Below are 7,171 nucleotides of genomic sequence, written 5' to 3' on the forward strand. Positions count from 1 at the left end.
TCAGTACGATTTGCTCATCCCCAGTGAGGGTTGAGTTTAGGGGTGGGGTTGGGTGCCACACTTAGCTGTGCACACACACTCAGCTTAGACGGCCGGCCAGCTCTAGGAAGAGTCCTGCTGGTTAAACATCTTCCACCTACGGATGATGGAGGCCGCTGTGCTCACTGGAACTTTCAGAGCAGCAGAAATGTTTCTGTCACCTTCCCCAGCCTTGTGCCTCCAGACAATCCTGTCCGGGACATCTACAGAAAATTCCTTTGTCCTCATGCTTGGTTTGTGCTTTGACATGCACTGTCAACCCTGAGAGCTTATATAGACAGGTGTAGCCTTTTCAGGTCATGTTCATCAGCTGAATTGAGCACAGGTGAACTCTAATGAAGCTGCTGAAACATCTCCAGAATGATCAGTGGAGACAAAATGTACATGTACATGTGATTTTTCCAGCCTGATCTCACGAGGAAACTTAAGTATTTTACGTTTTGGCAGTTTAGTGGTTAATTCGTACGAATTCGTACGAAATGGTGCGATTTTTAAAAAAGAGGCGTGGCACCTAATCCCACCCCTAACCCCAACCGTCATTGGGGGATGAGCAAATCGTACTAAATTGTATGAATAAGATCGTACAAATTCATGCGAATTAGCCACCAAATGAAAAAGTTGCGAATTGCCGTGAGATTGTGTTGGATTTTACAGCTTTTTATCTTTAATAAATTCACAAACATTTTAGAAACTCTTTCGACTGACTGACTGACTGACTGACTGACTGAACAATCAACCGATCCACCCTCCTCCCTCCCTAAACCCAAGCGACAGTGTTTTAAAAGGCAATCCAGAAAAAAAGCCCTCTCCTGATTCTTACCACGTTTTCAGATTTTACCACATTCTCCCCCTGTTATTTACTTGTTTTATTTTTTGCTTCTCGTTTTTGTCTAATCTGCTTTCTGGAACTGTTCTTCGCAGGACTCGAACCCAGTCACCGTGGTCAACTTCTTTCTGCATCTCAAGTCTATCGAAACACATGGTAAGCCACTGGACAAACTGGTAACATCCGGATAGCCGTCTATACAAAGGTAAGCAGTCAGCTGGTATGCGTGAAAAGGAACGGCGTCATACCGCGCCGTAATGTTTGTTTTAAAGACAAAATGCAGCCACACGTACTTCTGTCTACATAAGAAATAGGGTTGTGTTTTCAGAATGAACCTATGTTGGATTTATTGACAAAGGGGTTGCGGATCCATTCTTCGGCAGATTGTACACTGCAAAAAATACCTTTCTTACTTAGATTTTTTGTCTTGTTTCTAGTCCAACTATCTAAGAACTCTTAAATCAAGAAGCATTTTCTAGGCAAGCAAAACATATTGTCTTGTTTTCAGAAATAATATGCCAAAATTAAGTGAGTTTTTCCTTAAAACAAGCAAAATAATCTGCCAATGGGGAAAGCAAAATAATCTTGTTTTTCTTTTTGACATAAGATTATTTTGCTCACCCCATTGGCAGATTATTTTGCTTGTTTTAAGGAAAAACTCACTTAATTTTGGCATATTATTTCTGAAAACAAGACAATATGTTTTGCTGTCGAGAAAATTCTGCTTGATTTAAGAGTTTTTAGATATTTGGACTAGAAACAAGACAAAAAAATCTAAGTAAGAAAAGTGTTTTTTGCAGTGTAGGTCCTTCACTTGGTATTTTACCTTTCGCAAACTTTCCAAAGATGTCTGTTTCTTATTTTGCTGCTTGTAGGTTAAATTTTGGCACTCAAGTGACCGAGATGCAACCAAGAGAATGCGGTCATTTTCAAAATAAAAGATGGTTCAGACTCTTAATAAATAAAACAGAAATAATGAATCAATTCTTGTGCAGCCCGCAAATGCTCTACCGACCAATTGTGCATGGTTGGGCACCACTGCACAACACCACATCCATATGTGTGTACCTCAATTTGTCTGGCCAGAAGGAGAGCAACGTTTTTCAGTCACAATTCAGTTTAAGTACCAATTTTTACTATTTTTAGTGTATTATGATCTATCTATTAATAAAATATTGGCTGTTTGTTATGCAGAAAGCACACATTTACATCACCTTATTTTACAACCCTAAACCTATTCAATATCTAATCCTAAAATGATGCATTATTTTACAATAATTCAACAGGCAGGAGTTAATTTTTCCACTTATAGACTGTGTTTGTCTGGTTTCAAGTCAAAATATCTAAAAACTCTTAAATCAAGAAGCATTTTCCAGACAAGCAAAACATAATCAGAAATAATAATAATAATTTAAAAACAAGCCAGTTTTTCCTTAAGACAAGCAAAATAATCTTATGTCAAAAGGAAAAGCAAGATTATATTGCTTGCCTCATTTTGCTTGTCTAGAAAATGCTTCTTGATTTAAGAACTTTTAGATATTTGGTCTAGAAACGAGACAAAATCTTTAAGTAAGACAAGTATTTTTGGGCAGTGTATTGTTTTCGCTTTAAAGTAAAATTCATTCATTCATTCATTTTCTTGTCGGCTTATTCCCTTTATTAATCCGGGGTCGCCACAAAGGAATGAACCGCCAACTTATCCAGCAAGTTTTTTACGCAGCGGATGCCCTTCCAGCCGCAACCCATCTCTGAGAAATAAAGTAAAATTATTTAGCCAAATTATTAAGAACTTTTAGATATCTGGACTAGAATCAAGACAAAACCTCTCATTGTTTTTTGCAATCTAGTAGCTGTTTGAGTTGATCAATCTTGCGTCGTGGAGAACAGTCGAGCGCTCAGTGAATCCTCCACGCTCTTGAGCTGTTATTGAATGTGTTGTGTTTGTCTTCTGCGTGGATATTTCTCATTAAGAGTCTCTCCTTGATCTGAAGCAGACAGACGTGTAGCGGCACAGATCTTTCAGCGAGTGTGAAGCTGTCAGCAATCATCCCTCATCCGTCACAAACACAAACACATGCAAACATCCAGGAGTTTCGGTTTCCGTCGGCTGTAAATACAGCTTCGGTGCTGTCTGTGATCATTACTGCTCATCACCTGCAAAAAAAAATGCAGAGTTCTTGTCTTGTTTCTAGTCCAAATGTGTTGAAACTCTTAAATCAAGAAGCGTTTTCTAGACAACCGAAAAACTGTTTTCAGAAATAATCAGTCAAAAATAATGGAGTTTTTCATTAAATCAAGCTAAATAATCTGACAATGTGGAAAATAATCTTGTTTTCTTTGAAATAACATTATTTTGCCAGATTATTCATTCATTCATTTTCTTGTCGGCTTAGTCCCTTTATAAATCCGGGGTCGCCACAGCAGAATGAACCGCCAACTTATCCAACAAGTTTTTACGCAGCGCATGCCCTTCCAGCAGCAACCCATCTCTGGGAAACACCCACACACACATTCACACACACACTCATACACTACAGACAATTTAGTCTACCCAATTCACCTGTACCGCATGTGTTTGGACTGTGGGGGAAACCGGAGCACCCGGAGGAAACCCACGCGAACGCAGGGAGAACATGCAAACTCCACACAGAAACGCCAACTGAGCCGAGGTTTGACCCAGCGACTACCTACTGCGCCACTGCCTCACCCCTATTTTGCCAGATTAGTAACTGTTTTTGTTTAGATATTTGGACTGAAAACAAGACACTTTTTTTCCCAAATATTAATTTGCACCCAGTTATAATATTTGGTACAATTCTCACTATTATTAAAGCATTAACTATGCATTTTGCCTCAATAAACACCTGATTGGCTGTTTAATAATAGTTAGTAAGTTGGTTTCATAAGTTGGGTAGGATTTGATTTATTTCCTAAATTTAATTGATTTCTTTTGAACAAAACACACTTATTCAAACCAAGCTCATTAGGGAAATGTACCCCTGTATACATTTCTGGAGAACACCAAATACATACCAGGAGCTACATTTTTTGCCGTTTCAGTTTTTGTGAATGCGCTGTGAACGCTTTTTCAGATCTCAAATTTCTCTCGCGAGTGGCATGCTGTTCTCAGGTTAATCCACCAGAGGCCGCTGTCGACTGACTGACCAATCACACCATTCCCCCCTTTCCCTAGATCCAACCGACAATTCAGAAAAAGCACTGGTCTAAAAACAGCTACAAATCACGTCAAACATGTCTTATGGCTTACTGCGCTGGGTGTATGACCGGGCCAAATGTCTCTAAGTAAGAAAAGCATTGGGTTTTTTGCACTAAAACAACGCGGTTTCCTCCAGCAGAGCACAGAAAGGCGTCTGAATTTCAGCGTTCATCTGTCAGTGACGGCGGCGTGTGGTATTGTATTATATTCATACATGCACAGATGATGCTGTAACTCTTTGTTTGTTTCACTGTATGTGTGTGTGTGTGTGTGCAGGGCCAGCGCCAGCCTGTGCGCGGCGTCATCCTGACACGGCTAATGATGTTCAGCAGCGCACTGATGACGGCTGACACCCGGGAATTCTGGGAAAAAAAAAACGGTGAAGAAAAAAGGCGTTCATTAGATGTCAGACAGGTGTGACATGAAGGATCCGCTGGTCAGGAGACGGAGAGTACAAAGACACACACACACTGTGTTCGGGGGAGATGACACAGAAGTCGGAGGCAGAGAAACGGAGGCAGGAGACTGGAAAATAATGGCTAATGGAGGAGTTTAGCCTGAGGCGCTGGGCCTGCTTTGCCTACTTCTGTATAACTAGTATATTTATAATTCAAATACATACCTTTAATAATTAACCAGCACACACTATTAAAGCTGAAGACAAGAGCGCTGGAGAGACCAGACCAGGCCAGACGAGACGAGACGAGACGCCGTGCGGGATCTCACTGAGGAGAGACACCAACAAAAGGGCTACTGACTGTGTGCTGGACTGCTGATACACACACACACACACACACACACACACACGCACACACACACTGAAGACAAAAAAAACACGTCACATCACAACATGTCACACACACATATGCATAAACACACACACACACACACACACACACTAACAGAAACACATACACATCGATGACAAGAAAAACACATCACATCACACACACACACACACACACTTTAGAAGGAGGGGTCAACATATATGACAAAATACATACAGTACACATTTAAAACACAACACACATACAACAAACATTTAACATACATGCGCACACACGCAATACCACACTCACAAAATCCCCACATATACATAGTAAACACACACACACACACATATGAAAGATATAACACACACACACACACACACACACACACACACACACACACACACACACACAATCAACACATATTTAACATGCACAGTAACCACACACACACACACACACACACACATGACAGATATAACACACACAGACACAATCAACACATATTTAACATGCACAGTCAACACACACACACATACACACACACACACACACACACAGACACAATCAACACATATTTAACACACACAGTAAATGCACACACACACATGCACAATCAACACATATTTAACATGCACAGTCAACACACACACACACATACACAATCAACACATATTTAACATGCACAGTCAACACACACACACACACATACACACACACACATACACAATCAACACACATTAAACATTCACAGTCAACACAAAAACACACACACACACACTATCAAACACACACACAAAAATATGATCATGAAAATATGATGAAAATATGATCATATCACCCCAATTTTATCCTCCTTACACTGGCTGCCTGTTAAATTTCGTATTGAATTTAAAATATTACTTCTCACCTATAAAGCTCTAAATAATCTAGCTCCTGTTTATCTAACCAACCTTCTGTCTCGCTACGAACCAACTCGCTCCTTAAGATCTCAAAATTCAGGGCTTCTGGTAGTACCTAGAATAGCAAAATCAAGTAAAGGAGGTCGAGCCTTCTCTTTCATGGCTCCTACACTCTGGAATAGCCTTCCTGGTAATGTCCGAGGCTCAGACACACTCTCCCAGTTCAAAACTAGATTAAAGACCTATCTGTTTAGTAAAGCATACACTCAATGCATCACCTAGCAGGTTCCACACTGGCTTCTACATCTTGCTTATATACACTATGAACAGCAGCTACGCTAATTATTCTCTTTATTCTCTATTTTCACCTGGGGATACTCATCCCGAGGTCCTCAGATTAGGCGGAGTCACTGATTGGATCCAAGACCAGCGACGTGATGATCCCAAGGATTCCATATCCGGGACCAGGCCATATCCTGAGCTGCTGCTGCGCTGATGGTCGTGGGGAGTGGAGAACATGTGTCTGATTCCAGCGACGCTCCAGGGACAGACGAGTCTTCATTGAGGCCATCTTCCAGCATAAGCCACGGCGAATGAAGTTCTGCACAAGACTTTTGGCCAGCGGAGAAATTAAAATGGTCGTGCCCAACTGAGTCTGGTTCTCTCAAGGTTTTTTTTCTTCACTCCCATCAGGTGAAGTTTTTTTTCCCTCTCCGCTGTCGCCACTGCCTCGCATGGTTCAGGATTGGTAGAGCTACGCATCGATGAATTTGCTCTTCAGTGTTTGAACTCTCAGTAATGATTAAATCACACTGAACAGAGCTAAACTGAACTGAACTGAACTTAAACACTAAAACCTGAACCACACTGTTCCAATTACTATGACCATTTATGTGAAGCTGCTTTGACACAATCTACATTGTAAAAGCGCTATACAAATAAAGCTGAATTGAATTGAATTGAACACATACACAATCAACACATATTTAACATTCGCAGTCAACACACACAAACACACACACACAAACACACACACACACACACACACTATCAAACACACACACACACACACACACACAATCAACACATATTTAACATTCGCAGTCAACACACACAAACACACACACACACACTATCAAACACACACACATACACAATCAACACATATTTAACATTCGCAGTCAACACACACAAACACACACACACACACACACACAATCAACACATATATAACATGCATACTGAACACACAATACAAATGACAGATATGACACACACACACACACACACACACAATCAACACATATTTAACATGCATAATAAACACACAACACACACATGACAGATATCACACACACACACACACACACAATATACATATATTTGACATGCACATTAAACACACATGCACACACTC

The 7,171-nt window shown here is 40.5% G+C and overlaps 1 long non-coding RNA gene across 1 annotated transcript in view; it reads left to right on the forward strand.

Moving 5' to 3' along the window:
* The window catches only part of LOC141378400 (uncharacterized), a 46,144-nt gene extending 39,428 nt beyond the window's left edge, over positions 1–6,716 (forward strand). The window contains exons 3-4 of the long non-coding RNA XR_012392965.1: positions 961–1,070; positions 4,359–6,716. This is a non-coding gene — a long non-coding RNA (uncharacterized lncRNA). The remainder of the gene's footprint in view (positions 1–960; positions 1,071–4,358) is intronic.
* The last annotated feature ends 455 nt before the right edge of the window (positions 6,717–7,171 follow it).

This window comes from Danio rerio, chromosome 17, assembly GCF_049306965.1.
Source record: "Danio rerio strain Tuebingen ecotype United States chromosome 17, GRCz12tu, whole genome shotgun sequence".
NCBI classification, from domain to species: Eukaryota; Metazoa; Chordata; class Actinopteri; order Cypriniformes; family Danionidae; genus Danio; species Danio rerio.